The 19,221-nt window shown below is 41.4% G+C and overlaps 1 non-coding gene across 1 annotated transcript; it reads right to left on the bottom strand.

The window, feature by feature from the left end:
• Nucleotides 1-12,934: 12,934 nt before the first annotated feature.
• On the bottom strand, nucleotides 12,935-13,037 carry LOC112318426 (U6 spliceosomal RNA). The gene has a single exon (XR_002976213.2). It is a non-coding gene; the product is annotated as a U6 spliceosomal RNA (small nuclear RNA).
• Between the last annotated feature and the right edge of the window lie 6,184 nt (nucleotides 13,038-19,221).

The raw sequence follows: 19,221 nt of genomic DNA, 5'->3' as shown, positions 1-19,221 counted from the left end.
AGGCATGCGCCCTGATGGGGCATCGAACCTTCGACCTTTCAGTTCACAGGCCAGCACTCAATCACAGGCCAGACACACCAGCTACGGCCTTACTTCTACTGATACAGATAACTTGTAGTGTTCTTGAACTTCATATACATGAAATGATATATACTTAATGTGTCTGAATTCTTTGTTTGTTTGTTTTTAAAACTACTTTTCAAAGATTGGTTTAAGGCTCCCAGTAACATTGAGGGAAAGATGCAGACATTTTCCATATACCCTCTGCCCGGACCCATGCATAGACTATCTATCCCATTATTAATATCCCTCGCAGGAATGGTACATTTGTTACAACTGATGAACCTACATTGACAGATCATAGCCTCTTACAGTTCATTGTTTGCATTATGGCTCATTCATGGTGTTACCCATTCTATGTGTTTGTATAATGACATGTGTCCATCATTATAAAATCACACAGAGTATTTTTTATTGCCTTAAAAATCCTCTGTGCTCTGTCAACATAAGAAATATTTAAACCTGTAAGAATTTGTATGAGTTTATTTGAGCCAAACCAATGACAATTGATGGGAAGCAAAACCTCAGTGGACTGAAAAGTGCTCCAGAAAATGGCAGTTTTGTGCCCTGGCTGTATGGCTCAGTGGATTGAATGCTGGCCTGCAAACAGAAGGGTCACTGGTTCACTTCCCAGTCAGGGCACGTACCTGGGTTGTGGGCCAGGTTCCCAGTAGGGGGCACACGAGAGGCAACCACACATTGATGTTTCTCTTCCTCTCTTTCTCCCTCTCTCTGGAAATGAACAAATAAAAATTTTAAGAAAAAATAAAAAATTTTAGAAATGGCAATTTTGTACATTATTTTATACATTACAATCAAAAGAGAAGACGTAAGTGGGTTACATGAAATCCACTGGTGATAGACTAGGACAGTGGGAGAAAGCAAAGGTTGGGGGAACATCTGGGATTGGCTAAAAAGTAAAATGACAGACACATACTTCTTTCACACTGGTGGGTACAGGAGAGTTAACACTCAACCGTTAACATGATAACAGCAAGAACATGGGAATTTGTGGTCTCCCTCCCGTGTGGTGCCTATGGTTTGAGGGGGTCCGAAAAAGGAAATTTGACATTCTACAGGTATGTCACATCGATGCAAAAAGACAATAGACAGGCTCAATTAAGGTAAAGATTGACTTTTGTCAGGGAAGATTCTAGCCTAGGGCACAACTGCCTGCCTGACCTGCTTTTAGTTAGAAAATTTTCAATTTGAGACCATCCTCTGTGGCTACTGTAGGCCTCTGAGTTTGTAAAGCCGTCTGGCAGGCCTCCCCTGAGCTTGTCAGGTTTAGTGTATGGCCCCTTTTCGTCCACATGCCTCCCCTTTTGGTCATAAATCAATCCAAAGGATGCACTGATGTCCAACGTTTTGGTTGATAACGAGGTCCTGGAGTGCTGGGAAGGCTCATTCCTAGGAAGTCTCAGTGTCAGCATTTGTCTTGCTGAACAATGGACCACTGGGGATGGGGCAAGACTATAACCTTGGATGGAAGTCAAGGTCAAATTTTTCTTAAAAGTGAAAAGTACGTGGGAGACAGTCAGGTCTTAGGGGCCTTCATTAAGAAAAACACTCTGGATCATTTCTAACCTATAAACTATCACGATCCAGGTTTTGTTGCCTGTCTCACTTTTTTATATTTTGCATGTAGTATAACATTTCCTTATAGTTTGAGGGCGCGCCATACACCTCTTCAGTTCTCCCAGTATGACCATGAGATGGGTTCCTATTTTTTATGGCCCCTCTACTTCCCCTTGGAAGCACTCACGTGCTGTTTTCAATCTGATTCCTGCTAGTTGCGCAATTGGAAGCTGAAATCTTAAATTTTAAGCAGGGCCAAGGCTGTAAGAACACAATGTGTAAGGTACAATTACTTGAAATTCCAGAGACCAGGAGGAGACAGTAAGTTTCATAAGTAAATTTTCTGTGCCTCAGCCCTGGCTTGTGTGGCTCAGTGGATTGAGCTTTGGCCTGTGAGCTGAAAGGTTGCTGGTTTGAGTCCCTGTCAGGGCACGTGCCTGGGTTGTGGGCCCCTGGTTGGGGCCTGCAAGAGGCAGCCAACTAGTATTTCTCTCCCTTTCTTCCTCCCTTCTACCTCTCTCTGAAAATAAATAAAAATCTTTAAAATAAAATAAATTTTCTGTGCCTCAGCAGCAGTTAGAGGGCCATGTTTTTAGAGCCATTTCAGCTTCTATTTGAACTAATATAGTTAGCTGTCCTTGTTGGGTTAGGGGGTAAGCACATGCCCATAACTGGATTCTAGTGCTTATACATAAAATTCCTTATTTCATACTTCTTTTCCACTAACTTTCTACAACTTCCTTAGTTCGTATTTATTTATTTATTTCATATAGAAGTAACCAATTCATTAGGACAAAATATTATTATATTATATTTAATATAATATTATATTAAAAATAATATACACATTGCCCTGACTGGTGTGGCTCAGCTGGTTGGGCGTTGTCCTGCAAAGCAAAAGATCGCCAGTTTTATTCCCTGTTAGAGAACATGCCTGGGTTGCAGGTTCAGTCCCCAGTTGGGGTGTTTACGAGGGGCAACCAGTCAATGTTTCTCTCTCACCTAGGTGTTTCTCTCCCTCTCTTTCTCCCTCCCTTCCTCTCTCTCTAAAAATATATAAGGAAAATCTTTAAACATATATGTATGTACACAGACACATCCCCTTCCTTACTTTTGTAATAGCATTTCTTCTAAATTTCAAAAGAGAAACCATAGAAAGAGTATTGTTGATAATACAAAATTATCTTATACACCTTCCACAATTATTAACAGATGGGCTATATACACAAGGTTTGAGAAAAGTCTAAAGGACAAGTATAATTATTATTAATAACATTAGCAGGTGGGTAAAGACAATCAAATAAATAAATAAAGTTCAACATCAACTTGTAGGTTATGCAGGTCTGATGTCTTAGGGTAGCTGTCTATCTCTGATGTCGGCTGCTTCTCATCCTTGAGAAGTCTTTGATTTCCACTGTAGGTGGAGGCAAGTGTCAGAGACGGGGCAGGAGTCCATTTGCAGTTCCGCACCTAATAAGGTACCCTTTCAAGGATGTTAGAGAGAGAGCCTTTCATTCATGTCTCTTCCAATGGACAAAAATCTCCTGGTTGTAAGTCATGGTCTTTGAAGTCTTCATCTCCAAGGAGCACACTGTGAAATTGTATCAGGGAATATCGAGGTCCCCAAAATGGGAAGTCTTCCACTAACCGAGCTGGGGAAAGGGGAAGCGGAGTAGGACCATTGAGAGTTACCTTGCATACCGCTCTAACCCGTGATGCAGCTGGGAGGCGGTCACGTGGTAACTGGGCGCCTTTGAGCAGCTTGGAGGTGGTTCCTATGTCACAGGGCCAAGCTTGCCTGGACTAACAATGGCAGCTGATAAAGGCAGAAGAGACTGCTAGAGTACTGGCAGGTGTAACCTTTTGTGGGAGGAGTCAGAAATGGGGTTATAGAGGAAGATTTACCCCAAAGATTTTAACCCAAGTGCGTGGCAGCCATGTGCTCTCTTAGCCATGCAGGGTCTTTTAACCATTCGGCTTGGGAAGGCAAAGTCTCTTGACCATGTAGCAGCAGTGCAAGATCTTGGCCACAGGGTTGGAAAGGATGCAGAAGGACCTCCACCTGCTCACCATAAGGAGGGGCCATGTGGTTTTGGATTAAGAGCAGGAGCCTAGCTGAGCATGGACGACTGGGAGAAGCCAGAACGTTAAAACAGGAACTGCCTGGCTAAGCTACAGACTTCTATTTCTTCTCCTGAGAGATAGTAACTCTGTCTGGCCTGGTTTAGAAAGGGAGGCAGGATTGTGTTTGTGAGTATTTCTTTGTCTTTAAGGGAGTAGGATTTAATGGAAAATTTCCACCATTATTTTAATCCTGTACAACTTTTGAATAAATAGTTCCTTTCCTTTTCATAAGACTCTGGCATTTGGGAGTCACGTTTTTTTGGGGGGGGAGGGTGGCAGGCAATAGAACCCAGAGTGGTTATGTTTCAAAATGAATGTTACTAATTTATCAGTCCTTATAGGTTGCTTAATGAGCCTTCGATAATAATACAGAATGTCTCCTTTTAGTAAAGTTGATTTATATGTCCCTTCATCTAGATTCATAGGGTGGCTGGTGACTATTTCACAAGGAGAAAGGCTACGCTCAACATAAATTTCTGGTTGAGGAGTATGATAAGAAGAGCTTTTGGCCAAGATTAAAACCTGAAAATTTACCTTGTTCAGTTTTAATTGTATCATTTCTATGTTCTACCAATCCAAAGAACTGGGGGTGACAGGCACAATAAAAATACTGTAGAATAGGCCAAATATTACAAATGCCTTGCATTATTTATCTAGTAAAATGAGTCACTGGAACTCAGAGGAAATTCTCCAATTGGGATTTTTTTCCCACCTGCCAATAAGGCTGTTGCTCTCCTTCAAGGGAATGCCTCAACCCATACAAAATTATAAATACATGTATTTGAATTCCTGAGATGAAGGAATGATACAATCCAATTACCATACCTCAAAAAGATCTAAAGGAAGTGGGAAATGTCCTTGGAACCCATGGAACGATTGTCCAGGTATATATTTGGACAGATAGAACATCTGTTATATACTTTATGAGCAACCGTAGCAGTAATATTGTTTACTTCATGAAATCTTTTAGGACTTTCATGTTTTAGCTCATGTACATGTTAAAGTACAGGTAATTAAGCCCCTATAGGTAATATTGGCTTCTGATTGGGTCCAACCATATCTGTTCGCCTGGGACAAAGGTTCCCCCTTCCATTGCCATACCCTCTTTTCCTCTGCAGCTGTCCATATGTCACAGGGCCCTATGTCACAGGGAACTGTAAAAGAGAGTCTTTTATTAGGATTTAACAGGAAGTAAGAAGCATTCTCAAATCTGGATAATTTGGCTGTTTAATGCTGCCTGTCTAGCTACAGCACCAGCTAAATAATTTCTTTTTGCTTCCATAGTGGTAGCTTTAGAAAGCCCTGGAATTTTAATAATTGCCAATTGTTTCAATTGCTGTATGACATGTAATAATTTTGCAAACCATTTCCCATTTCTTTATGGGCTGCCCTCAGAAAATTGACAAGCCTCACTGCTTCAACAATATCCTAAAGTTGTGAGCCACACCAAAAGCAGAGCTATTATTAGCGTAAATATTTGCTATTTAATCTTTGGCCAATTGACAAGTCTGAGTTAGAAAAATTAATTAGACTATTGGGCAGATCTTATTCAGGTAAATACGAATTTTCAATTATGTCCACCATGGAAGTTATTGCATATCCAGCTCAGTAACATCCCTGTTTATCTTTCAAAGATCCATCTGTAAACCACATTAAGTCAGCATTATCAAGAAGTCTCTTATAAACCATTCCTGGGAACAAGAAGGTGGTCAGTAAGCAAAACATAATCATGGATGTTTTCATCCTGCAAAGAAAGTAGTGGCAAAGTTGCTGGGTTAAGACTGTTATATGAGGGACTTCTGGCCAAGGTGGAGGGGCAGGTAGATACACTGTGCCTCCTTGTACAACCAAAAGAAAGACAACAACAAATTAAAAAAAAAAAAACCCAGAACTGCCAGAAAATCGAACTTTATGGAAGTCCCACAACCAAGGACTAAGAAGAAACATTCATTCAGACTGGTAGGAGGGCTGGAGATGGGCAGCCGGGGCAGAGAGGATGTGCAGCAAGGCAAGTGGCTGGAGGATTGGGGCAGGCAAGGCAGTGGCTGGCAGACCAGGAGTTCCCACATTTATGTGGATAAACTGGGAGGAACAACTGGAGAGTGAGGCAGACCATGTAACCCAGGGTTCCAGATGGGGAAATAAAGCCTCAAAATTTCTGGCTGTAAAAATATGTGGGGGTTTTGGTGGCAAGAGAAACTCCCAGCCTCACAGGAGAGTTTGTTGGAGAGACCCACAGGGTCCTAGAATGTACACAAGCCCACCCCCCTGGAAATCAGCACCAGAAGGGCTCAATTTGCTTGTGGATAGCGGGGGAAGTGACTGAAAACCAGCTGAGAGCCTAGCAAGTGGCATTGTTCCCTCTTGGACCCCTCCCCTACAGACAGCACCAAAACACAGTGACCTGGGTTGCTCCTCCCTGGTGAATACCTAAGGCTCCACCCCTTACAAAATAATAGGAGCGCCAAGACAAAAAAATATGGCCCAAATGAAAGAACAGATCAAAGCTCCAAAAATAGAAGTAAGCAATGAAGAGATAGCCAACCTGTCCAATGCAGAGTTCAAAACACTGGTAATTAGGATACTCACAGAAATGGTTGAGTATGGTCATAAAATAGAGGAAAAAGTGAAGGCTATACAAAGTGAAATAAAGAAAAATGTAGAGGGAACCAACAGTGAAGGGAAGGAAACTGGGACTCAAACCAACAATTTGGAGCAGAAGGAAGAAATAAACATTCAACCAGAACAGAATGAAGAAACAAGAATTCAAAAAAATGAGGAGAGAGCCTTGGCTGGTGTGGCTCAATGGATTGAGTGCTGGCCTGCAAATCAAAGGGTCTCTGGCTCAATTCCCAGTCAGGGCACATGCCTTGGTTTTGGGCCAGGATCCCAGTGAGTGGTGTGCAGGAGGCAACCACACATTGATATTTCTCTCCTTTTCTCCCTCCCTCCCCTTCTCTAAAAATATAAATAAAAATCTTTTAAAAAATGAGGAGAGGCTTAGGAACCTTGGTGACAACTTTACACATTATAACATCTGAACCAGACAGAGAAGTGGAATAGAAACAAATTGACAACTTATTTGAAAAAATAATGGAGAACTTCCTCAATCTGGCAAAGGAAATAGACTTCCAGGAAGTCTGGGAAGCTCAGAGAGCCCCAAAGAAGTTGGACCCAAGGAACAGACACCAAGGCACATCACAATTACATTACCCAAGATTAAAGATAAGGAGAGAACCTTAAAAACAGCAAGAGAAAAGGACACAGTTACCTACAAAGGAGTGCCCATAAGACTATCAGCTGATTTCTTTAAAAAAAAAACCTTGCAGGCAAGAAGGGGCTGGAAAGAAGTATTCCAAGTCATGAAAGGCAAGGACCTACATCCAAGATTATCCAGCAAATCTACCATTTAGAATGGGAGAGCAGATAAAGTGCTTCCCAGATAAGGTCAATTTACAGGAGTTCATCATCACCAAACCCTTATTATATGAAATGTTAAAGGGACTTACTTATCTAAGAAAAAGAAGATGATCAAAAATATGAACAGTAAAATGACAATAAACTCAAAACTATCAACAAATGAACCTAAAACAAAAACAAAAACAAACTAAACCAACAACTAGACCAGGAACAGAATAACAGAAATGGAGATCACATGGAAGATTATCATCAGTGAGGGGGATGAGGAAGAATGGGGGAAAAGGTACAGGGAATAAGGACCATAAATGGTAGGTACAAACTAGACGGTGGGAGGTTAAGAATAGTATAGGAAATGGAGAAGCCAAAGAACTTGTCTGTATATTCCATGGACATGAACTAAGGGGTGGGGGGGATTTGCGTGGGAGGGAGGGTGCAGGGAGGAGGGGAATAAAGGGGAGGAAAAAAATGGGCCAACTGAAATAGCATAATCAATAAAATATATATATTTTTTAAAAGGCTTATATCAAGTTTTAGTCAAATTAGGTGCAGAAGGCAAGACTGACCGAAGTGTCGACTGTGAGGAGAATTCAGTGGAGAGTGAACAGAATGAGGAACATAAACAAAGGAGGGCCCATAACTAGCTTTTCTGTTTGCTTACACATGTGCATAGCGGAGATGGCAGTCGCGCAGAGAGGGAGCCCTTTGGCTACAGAGTCTAGCTGCTGACCATAATTAGCCTGTAGGTCTGTGATCACTAGTTTGAGTTGAAACTTCTAAAACTATTTCCTTTATTTTTAAGGTTTCCTAGAATGGGAGTTTTAAATAATTCTTTAGATTTTTTACAGCTCATTTCCCTTATGGGTGTTACTGAATTGGATCAGGTCAATTTGATTTTAATAAGACATGTAGAGGCTGGGCCATTAATAAAAATCTGGAATCTAATTGCGACAATATCCAGTCAAACCCAGGAATCCTCCAAGCTGCTTTCTTGTTTTGGAAGAAAGATAAGATTCCTGTGAGTCTTTCAGGGTTAATTAGTAGCCCATCTTTAGATATTAGATAACCAAAGTATTTTACCTGGGGTAAACAGAATCAGAGCTTGTCCCTTGATATCGTATGTCCCTTTACAGCTAGTTGCTGTAATAGGTAAATTGTGTCCTTTTGGGAGTCTAGTGATTTCCTAGAGCAGAAATGAAATCATCCACATACTGGATTAGAGTGGAATCTCTAGGAAATTTAACATCATTTAAATCAGCTTTTGCTATGTAAGAAAATAAGTGGGACACTCCATATATCCCTGGGGCATTACTTACTGTTCAAGTAAATTTGTAATATTCCCACATGAAAACAAATAGGTATTTCTGTCCCTTTTTGCTGGAATGCTGAAAAAGGCACTACATGAATCTATTACTGAATAATAAGAGCAGCCCACAGGAATAGCTGATAATATGTTTTGTGGATTTGGAACCACGGGATGTTTGGGAATAACTATTCTATTTATAGCTATGCGATTCTGCACAAATCTCCATTCTTTTCCATTGAGTTTCTTTGCTGGACGGATAGGAGAATTACACGGACATGTACATGGAATTACAAATCCCCTTTTAAGTAATCTTGTATAATGGGTTCAATTCCAGCTTATGAATAAAGTATATCCGTGACTGAAAAAGGCCTGAAGTTGCATCAGAACGTCCTGCGACAACCATTTAGTCTCAAGACTGTTTTCCTCTTGAGGATAATCAGTATTTTCCTAATTGGTCCAGTATCCAATTTACTTATTTCTAAATACATTTCACCCTCCTGGAAAAAGGATATGTGGGCATCATTGGTTTTAAGAAAATCTCACCCTATGAGGTGATTTGGGGCAGATTTGATTAACATACATATATAGTGCCCCAGAACATTCACTAGTTGGAAGAGAACAGATTCTGATTTAAAAAACAGACATTGGTTGCTTAGATAGCCTTACCATCTGCACAGAAGCTTTACTCTAAAGGAGGAGGCAACTTAGTTTAATTTCTCCTAAATTACTAGTAAGGAGAAGGGGAAATGCCTTCTCATCGTCCTCAGAGCAGCCCTATGCTTGCCTCTGTTTCTTTTCTCTTTCTAAATCCCACTTCAGTTTCCTATCATTCTTTTTAAGGTGAACAGAATCCCCTATAGCAGTCTTCCTATGAAAACTATTTAGTAATTCTGTTGCTTTTGCTTCCAGGAACCAGTAGGTATATTAATTGGAATATGGAATTATAATAATCGGAATATGGAATAGGTCAGAATAGCCAGGATTACATATCCTTTTTTTTTTTAAGACTTTATTTATTTACTTTTAGAGAGAGGAGAAGGGAGGGAGAAAGAAAGGGACAGAAACATCAATTGGTTGCCTCTCACACGCCCCCAGGTGGGGACCTGGCCTGCAACCCAGGCTTGTGCCCTGACTGGGAATCAAACCAGCGACCTTTCAGTTCACAGGCTGGTGTTCAATCTACTGAGCCAAACCAGCCAGGGCCAGGTTTACATAGTCTAACACCTTTTAAATTAAATTCCTTTGCGAACCCATCAGGATCCCAAATAAAATTGGGGAAATTCTTAGGTAGATTGCTTATTTCTGTTCTAGTCCAAGAAGTGTATATAATTGCTGGTTCCCTTCTGCTTGAGACCAGCTTTTCTCCAAAGGGAGCTGCTAGAATTCCTGGATTATCCTTGTCTGAATTCCTATTCTCATTTTCCCCTAGGTCAGTAGCGAGTGGGAGTGGAGATGTAGTGGAGATGTAGAGAAGATAGAAAGGAGAGGAAAAAGGGAGGGGGAGGGCAAGTCCAAACAAGGAAGCTCAGAGAGCAAACATAGTAGAGGAGCTGTAGAAGGGGGAGGAATGAGTAGTCAGCATTTATTAGCTTCAGAAGCCTTCTGTAGCTCAGAGACAGTCTCTAAAGCTTCTTATTTTTTTTAAGTATTTATCTGTGCTCCTCCTAGAAGCTTGTAGTTTCCAAGTCAATATATACTTCCCATTTATTCAGTTTAGTTTTTAAAGCCAGCATTTTCTAATTTTGCATGCAAAAAAATTAATTTAGGTGCCAAAAAATCCCCTGCATATTGGCCATTTTAAGTTGATATCATTTCTAGTTAAATCTTCCCATTTCTGTAAAGCACTTGCAGTAAAGGCTTCCTATATCTCCAGGAGTATTAATGGGGACTGGGGGCTGAGGGCTGGGGGCTGGGGGCTGGGAGTTTCTGGCCTTGCCACACCTTCCCATGTTAATTTTAGTTTTATTTTGGGGTCTGTAGAGTCGGCACAGATTACTAGGGTTTTGTGCAGTGGGACAAAGTGTGCTGCTTATGGGTTGGGCTCCACGAGGCTCTCACCCTTGGAGTCATCGCATCAGACCTCTTAGGTGCCTTGGTTTTCCTCCTCAGCTGTCTAATGCAGCTACAAGGACCTGGAGCACTAGGTGATCAGGCGATCAACCTTTAGGTGTGTGTCTCTGGATGAGTCAATTGTTTAATCACAGTTCAGTTGGAATTCCCTAAGGGGCTCCCTCTTACATACATCTCTACAGAGATGCTTAGTCAGCTAAGAATATGTGGGATTCGAGCTGGAGGGAGGAAGTGCCCTTTGTCTTGAGAGCCGAACAAGTTCAGGCTCTCATTTATCCAGCAAAAGGGTTTTGTTCAGGATGTCAGAAAGCAATGCCAACTGAAAAGCCAAAATTAAAAACCAGCCGCCCATTTTTCCTCCACTCCCACCTTAGCCTGAGTTCTCTCTCCATCCTTAACCACCTTGGGGAGTTTAAAAAAACAGCTCAGATAAAACCAGGACAGATAAATAGCTTTCCAAACAAGAAAAAATCTACAGTTTTTCATCACCACCAAATCAGTATTATAAGAAATGTTAAAGGGCCTTCTTTAAGAAGAAGATCAAAACTATGAACAACAAAATGGCAATAAGTACATAACTATCAACAGTTGAAACTAAAAAATATGAAAAACAGCCCTGGCTGGTATGGCTCAGTGGGTTGAGCGCTGGCCTGTGAACCAAAGGGTCTCTGGTTCAATCCCCAGTCAGGGCACATGCCTAGGTTGCAGCCCAAGTCCCCAGTTAACCAGTTGAGGCAACTGATTGATGTTTCTCTCTCACATCAATGTTTCTCTCCTTTTCTTTCTCCCTCCTTTCCCCCCTCCCTAAAAATAAATGAATAAAATATTTAAAAAACATAAATAGATCCTGGCTGGTGTAGCTCAGTGGATTGAGTATGTGCTGTGAACCAAAGGGTCGCTGGTTTGATTCCCAGTCAGGGCGCATGCCTGGGTTGCAGGCCAGGTCCCAAGTGGGGGCCATGTGAAAGGCAACCACACATTGATGTTTCTGTCCCTCTCTTTCTCCCTCCCTTCCCTTCTCTCTAAAAACAAATAAATGAAACCTTTAAAAAATAAATATATAACAAACAAACAAGCAGAACAGAAACAGACAAAAAAAAATCAGGGTCTCTTAACTTAAAACAGGAAGTTCCAGAATTCCAGTTGAATTCTGGACCTTCCTCCTTTGCAAAATGAGGAGCCAGTTAAGCAAAATGGGCCTCGACACATACCTACCATGAGTCTGGGGCTGCTAGGTGGTCCTGGGTGGGGTCCTTTGGAATCCTGATGCACTACACTAGGTAATGTCAATGTAGGAAATATCCAAACCTGTAAGAATTTCTTAGTTCATTTGAGTCAAACTGATGACAATTGCCAGGACGCAAAACCTCAACGGATTGAAAAAGGCTTCAAAGAATGTCAGTTTTGCACCTTATTTTATATACTATAATCAAAAGAGAAGACGAAGATGTAAGTGGGTTAAGTTGAAATCCACTGGTGATAGATTAGGACAGTGGGAGAAAGCAAAGGTGAGGGGAACCTCTGGGACTGGCTTAAAAAGTAAAATGATAGACACCTACTTCTTTTACATAGGTGGGTACAGGATAATTAACAGTCAACGATTAACATGATAACAGTAAGAACATGGGAATTCGTGGTCTCCCTCTGGTGCAGTGCCTGTGCTTTGAGGGGGTCTAAAAAAGGAATTTTTAAAAAAGATTTAATTTATTTATTTTTAGGGAGAGGGGAGTGGAGGGGAGGGAGAAAGAGAGGACGGGAAACATCAAGGTGTGGTTGCCTCTCGTGCACCCCCTACTGGGGACCTGGCCCACAACCCAGGCATGTGGCCTGACTGGGAAATGAATAGGCAACCATTTGGTTCGCAGGCCAGCATTCAGTCCACTGAGTAGCACCAGCCAGGGCCTAAAAAGGAAATTTGACATTCCAAAGGTTGTCATCATCAATGCAAAAAAAGACAATAGGCTCGATTAAGGTAAAGATTGACTTTTGTCAGGGAAAATTCTGGCCTAAGGCATGACTGCCTGCCATGACTTGCTTTTAGTTAGAAAACTTTTAATTTCAGACCATCCTCTGTGGCTACTCTAGGTCTGTTGAATATGTAAGGCCCTCCCGCAGGCCTCCCCTGAGCTTGTCAGGTAGTATGTGGCCCCTTTTTGTCCACACCTCCACAAATTCATCCCTCCATTCTACCCTCTATCCCTGGCAACCAACAATTTTTTTTTTATTGTCTCCACAGTTTTACCTTTTCCAGAATGTCATATAGTTGCAATCATACAGTCTGAAGGCTGTTTGGATTGGTTTCTTTCACTGTGCAATATGCACTTAATTTTCCTCCATGTCTTTTCATGGCTTAATAGCTCATTTCTTTCTTCCTTTTTTAAAAATATGGAACGCGTCATGAATTCGCAAATTGTCCCTGCGAAGGGGCCGTGCTAATCTCCTCTGTATCCTTCCAATTTTAGTACATATGCTGCGGAAGCAAGCACACTAATTTCTTTTTAGTGCTGTGTCTGGATTCTTTCAGTTAACATTGTCTGAAAGATGAATGCAATGTTATGAAAGTAACAGAGTTTGTTCTTTTTTACTTGTATACTGTTCCATTGTATAAATATAGCTATAATTATTTACCCTTTGTATTTTGATGGACCTATGGATAGTGTCTAGTATGCTTTTTAAACTTAAAAAATTTTTTATTGATTGATTTTAGAGAGAGAGATGAAGGAAGAGAGAGAGAAAGAGAGGAATATTGATTTGTTGTTCCACTTATTTATGCATTCACTGGTTGCTTCTTTTATGTGCCCTGACCGGAGATCAAACCCACAACCTTGGCGTATCAGGAAGATGCTCTAACCAGCTAAGCTATCCGGCCAGAACGAGACTTTCTTTTTTTAAGAGCATTTTAGGTTCACAATTATTTCTAGTTTTTGACTGTAAAAAATAATGCTACGATGACCATTCTTTTTATATATATACAAATTTTTTCTTTTTCTTTTTCTTTTTCTTTTTTTTTTAGAGTGATAGAGATTGAGAGAGAGAAACACCAGTGTGAGAGGGAAACATTCATAGGTTGCATCCCAGATGCGTCCTGATGGGGGATCGAATCTGCACTATGGACATGTGCTCTGACCAGGAACTGAACCAGCAACCTTTCAGCCCTTATGGGGGGACACTAACACCAACTGAGCCACACCAGCCAGAAATAATTATTGATTTTAGAGAGAGAGAGGTGGGGAAGAAACATTGACCCACAGTTCCACTTACCCATGCATCCATCAGTTGATTCTTGTACGTGCCCTGACTGGGAATCAAACCCACAACCTTGGCACGCATAGGGACAATGCTCCAACCAAGTGAGCTACCCAGCCAGGGCCAATAATTTTAATTTTGATGTAATTTCAAACTTATAGAAATGTTGCAAGAAGAGTACAAAGAACTTCTGTACACTCTTTAACCATATTTACTAATTAACGTTTTCTGTCTCTCTCTAGTAAATATAAAACATAATACATAATATATAATATCAAGGGTTAGGGTTATGGGTCAGGGTTTTATGCATATGTATAAATATATATACATGTGTAAATTATATGTAGTATATATAAACTTCTAAAGAACAAGGACATAATCTTAAATAACCAGTGTTAATTTTTCAAAATCAGGAAATTTACTGTTATCTAATCTACAGTATATATTCAAATAATTTCAGTTTCCAATTGTCCCAGTAATGTACGATACAGGAAACTTTTTCTTTTTAGTCCAAGACTGAGTCTGGGATCACACGTTGTATTTGGTTGTCACGTCTCTCAGTCCACTGAGCCACACCAGCCAGGGTTTGCTTAGTTTTTTAGATTCAATTGTTGATAGATTTGTATTTTTTGTCATTTTATTGCTCATATATTTAATCTTTTTCTTAAATAACTTCCTTTAACATTTCGTATACTAATGGTTTAGTGATGATGAACTCCTTTAGTTTTTTCTTGTCTAGGAAGCTCTTTATTCACCCTTCCATTCTAAATGATAGCTTTGCTGGGTAGAGCAATCTTGGCTGTAGGTTCCTGCTTTTTATGATTTTGAATATTTCTTGCCAATCCCTTCTAGGCTGAAAAGTTTCTTTTGAGAAGTCAGCTGATGGCCTTATGGGAACTCCCCTGTAGGTAACTAACCGCTTATCTCTTGCTGCTTTTAAGATTCTCTTTATCTTTAACCTTTGGCATTTTAATTATGATTTTTCTTGGAGTGAGCCTCTTTGTATCCATCTTGTTTGGGACTCTCTGTGCTTCCCAGACTTGCATGTCTATTTCCTTCACCAAATTAGGGATGTTTTTTTCCATTTTTTTTCAAATAGAGGTCCAATTTCTTGCTCTTTCTCTTCTCCTCCTGGCACTCCTATGATGCACACGTTGGACCACTTGATGTTGTCCCAGAGGCTGCTTACACTATCCTCATTTTTTTGGATCCTTTTTTTCTTCTTGTTGTTCTGATTGGTTGTTTTGTGCTTTCTTATGTTCCAAATCATTGACTTGATTCTCTGCTTCATCCGCTCTATTGTTATTTCCCTGCAAATTGTTATTTATTTTAATTAGTGTATCCTTCATTTCTGACTGGACCTTTTTTATGCTGCTGAGGTCCTCACCAAGTTCCTTGAGAATCGAGCATCCTTATAACCAGTGTTTTGAACTCTGCATCTAGTAGATTGCTTGTCTCCATTTTGTTTACCTCTTTTTCTGGAGTTTTGATCTGTTCTTTCATTGGGCCATGTTTCTTTGTCTCCTCATTTTGGCAGCCTCCCTGTATTTGTTTCTATGTATTAGGTAGAGCTGCTTTGACTCTGTCTCTTGGTAGTGTGTCCTCATGTAGTAGGTATCCTGTAGGGTCCAGGGCACAGCCTCCCCTTCACCCAGGCTGGGTACTCGAGGTGCACCCTTTGTGTGGGCTGAGTACAATCTGCTCTTGTAGTGGGGCCTTGGTTGCTGTTGACAGATCAATGGGATGGATTTACCCAGGCCAGTCAGCTGCAAGGATTGGCTATGACCACTTACCACCAACCTCTGCCCTCCGTGGAAGATCAGCTGTGCAGGGGCAGTGTGGTGGTGCTCCAATGTGGTCTGTAGCTTTCCAATGAGTGTTCTGGCCCTGGGGTTTCCTGAGTGGTGCAGGCCAAGGTGAGCCCCCCCCTGTGTTTTGCCTGAGGCCATCCTGCCTGAGCTATAAAGCAATCTGAGATGGCTGCTACTTGTACTGGGCTTTGAGATTCCCAGGTGATGGCAAGCTGTGAATCTAAGCTGGCTGCTCAGCAGGCCAGATGTTGCTTGTTTGATTGGCTCATGTGAAGCATGAGCCAAGACCAGCCATTCATATGGAAAAGCAGCTTGGGTGGGCCCCTAAATTGGGTGGAGTGGACTTTCTGGGGATCTCCAAGGCAGGCCAAACAGTGTTCACCAGGTTGATGGGGTCTCAGATAGGGCACCAGCTTGCCAGCTGTCAGGAGAGGGTTTAGAGAAGGGACAATGGGTCCTGGCTCGTGTGGCTCAGCGGATTGAGCAATGGCCTGCGAATCAAAGGGTCGTTGATTGGATTCCCAGTCTGGGTGCATGCCTGGGTTTCAGCAGGGTCCCCAGTGGGAGGCGTGTGAGAGGCAACTACACATTGATGTTTCTCTCCCTCCCTTTCTCCCTGCTTCCCCCTCTCTCTAAAAATAAATAAATAAAATCTTTTAAAAAAGAAAGAAAAGGGATAATGGCTTCTGCTTGCCTTGATGCCAGACACTTCAGTTTCTCCCTGCATAGCACTGGTGCCTTTCAAGCAGCTACCTCGGTACTTGAGCTCAGAGGAAGTGAGTCTGAGTAGCTGAGTCCGTGTGTGGGTTCTTTAAGAGGAACTGCTTGGAGACCCGCTGGTTTTTTGCAGCCACAAGTTGTGGGGACTTGTTTTGGAGGGTTGTTTTGTTGTTGTTGTTTTTTAAGATTTTGTTTATTTATTTTTAGAGAGAGGAAGGGACAGAGAAAGAGGGAGAGAACCATCAGTGTGTAGCCACCCCCTAAGCACCCCGCTTTGGGAACCTGGCCCGCAACCCAGGCATGTGTCCCGACTAGGAATTGAACAAGTGACCCCTTGGTTCTCAGGCCAGCACTCAACCCACTGAGCCACACTAGCCAGGTGTTTTTGAGTTTTAATAGTTCTTTATGTATTCCACATATTAAACCCTCATATGATTTGCAAATATTTTCTCCTATTCTGTGGGCTGTCTTTTAACTTGGTAATTTCCTTTCTTGATGTACTAATGTTTTTAATTTTAATAAAGTCATTTATCTATTTTTTCTCTTGTTCATGTTTTTGTTGTCATAGCTAAGAATTCACTGCCAAATTCAAAGTCATGAAGGTTTACCCCTATATTTTCTTCTAAGACCTTTGTGATTTTATCTCTGATGTTTAGGTTGCTGATTCATTTTGAGGTAGGGGATCCAATTTCACATTTTGCATGTGGAAATCCAGTTGCCCCAGCACCACTTAAAGGGACTATTCTTTCCACCATTGAGTGAACTTGGTACCTTTTTCAAAAACTGATTGCCATAGATTTTTAATTTTATTTATGGACTCTCAATTCTATTTCATTGACCTATATGTCTACCTTTATGTCAGTAAAACAATGTTTCTATTATTGTAGTAAGTTCTGAAATTGGGAAGTGTGAGCCATTGGACTTTGTTCCTTTTCAAGATTATTTTGACTATTCACAGCCCCTTCCAATTCCATGTGAATTTGTGCATTGTTTTTATTTCTCAAAAATAGCTGTTGGAATTTTGATATGAAGTGCATTGAATCTGTAGATTACTTTGGGTAGTACTGACATCTTAACAATATTGTCTTCCTAACCACAAACTTTTTTTCATTTGTTTAGTTCTTCTTTCTTTTTTGTCCTTTTCAATTTTTTATTATTGTTCAGTTACAGTTGTCCCCATTTCCCCCCCATCACGACAATGTGCCTGCTCACGCATCACGTTTTGTGTAGTTTTTTGGCGAAACGTCCAACCACCCAGGTGACTCAGCCCCACTATAGCCCAGATTTGGTGTCCTGTGACTCCTGACTTTTCCCAAAACTAAAGTCACTTTAAAAAAATTATTTATTTATTTATTTTTAGAGAGAGGGGAAGGAAGAGAAACATTAAAGTGTGGTTGCCTCTCACACACCCCGTACTGGGACCTAGCTGCAACCCAGGCATGTGTCCGGACTGGGAATCAAACCAGCAACCCTTTGTTTTGCAGGCCAGCACTCACTCCATTGAGCCACATCAGCCAGGGCTAGAATCACCTTTGAATGGGAAGAGGTTTCAGATGATCAATGAGAATCAAGAAAATATGACAGGACAGCTGATGGTGACTGGGTGAATCATATGAGATCCCAAAGCTTTGAAGGGGATTGCGGCGTCATTGTCCTATGTACAATATTTCTTGTATCTTCTTCAATAAATGTCTCTATTTCTCACATTACATGGCTGGATATCTTCTGGACATAACTTGTATATATACTTAAAATGTTAAGCCATTCAACAAATAAGATCATCCATAGTGATAACTAATATCTGTGCAATGTTTTCCAATTTGAAAAGCTCAAGCCCTGGCCAAGTAGCTCAGCTGATTAGTGTGTTGTCTGGATGCACCAAGGTTTCAGGCTTCATTCCCAGTCAGGGCACATAAAAGAATCAACCAATAAATACCTAAGTGGAACAACAAATTGGTATCTCTTCTCTCAAAAAAAAAAAAAAAAAAAAAAAAAGAGCTCATACACATTAGTCTACTTACAGACCTTAATCCACTCAGACCTTGCCTCATTTTATAAGTAAAACAGGAGATAAGGATTTTTCAAAGGTATAGTAGGTATTAAAAAGTTAAATTTGACCTGCCTTTGGATAAAGTGCTCCTGAAAAAAGTGGGAAATGCTGCTGAGACGCACAAATGGGGAACCACGGAGAATCGGACTCAGTGCAATCAAGCCTACACTGTTTACAACAGATGGTAACATCCCTCACTGGGTTGTGGTTGACAGCACAATGACTAGAGGGACAGGGGTCAGTCCCAGATACTCAAAAATGGAAATGATTTCGTCACTTAATTTTGCGAGATCTAGTGCTGGCACGACTGTATGATTTGCACAAGTGGTTCCATGCACTTTATTTATTTATTTATTTTTGCAACGTCTTGCTAACTGCACTTGCATGAGCGCAGACACTAGGCTCGTGAGGTACACTTTTAGCGCCGGGACATGGCACCATACCATCTGACAGAATTTACTCCGGGAATGCTTAAAGTTAGAACTTCGCACTCTCTCACTGTACTGCCAATTCGCAGCTAGGCTTGCGGCTTCCCAAAGCAACCGCAGACAGTACCCAGTTACCTACCCTTCCAAACTCCAGATGGAGGGAGGAAAAGGCGTAGGCTGACGCCATGCATGCGCGTCAGAGCGCGCAGGCGCAGCCTTGCTCCTTCCTGGTCACCTTGCACTCCTGCCCCACCTCCGGAAGTCGGCCCGACCCGCCTTCCAAGGCCAAAGGAGGGATACGGCTGGGTATTTCAGTTGTCAATCATAGCGGTCTCCCTTCTCCTCGATACCATTGGCACCCGGGGAAAAGGCTGGACAGCTGTCGTGTGCCTACTCCTTTGAGACTCAGCG

Source organism: Desmodus rotundus, chromosome 12, assembly GCF_022682495.2.
Source record: "Desmodus rotundus isolate HL8 chromosome 12, HLdesRot8A.1, whole genome shotgun sequence".
Lineage (NCBI taxonomy): Eukaryota > Metazoa > Chordata > Mammalia > Chiroptera > Phyllostomidae > Desmodus > Desmodus rotundus.
This window is presented reverse-complemented; position numbering and strand designations above follow the sequence as displayed.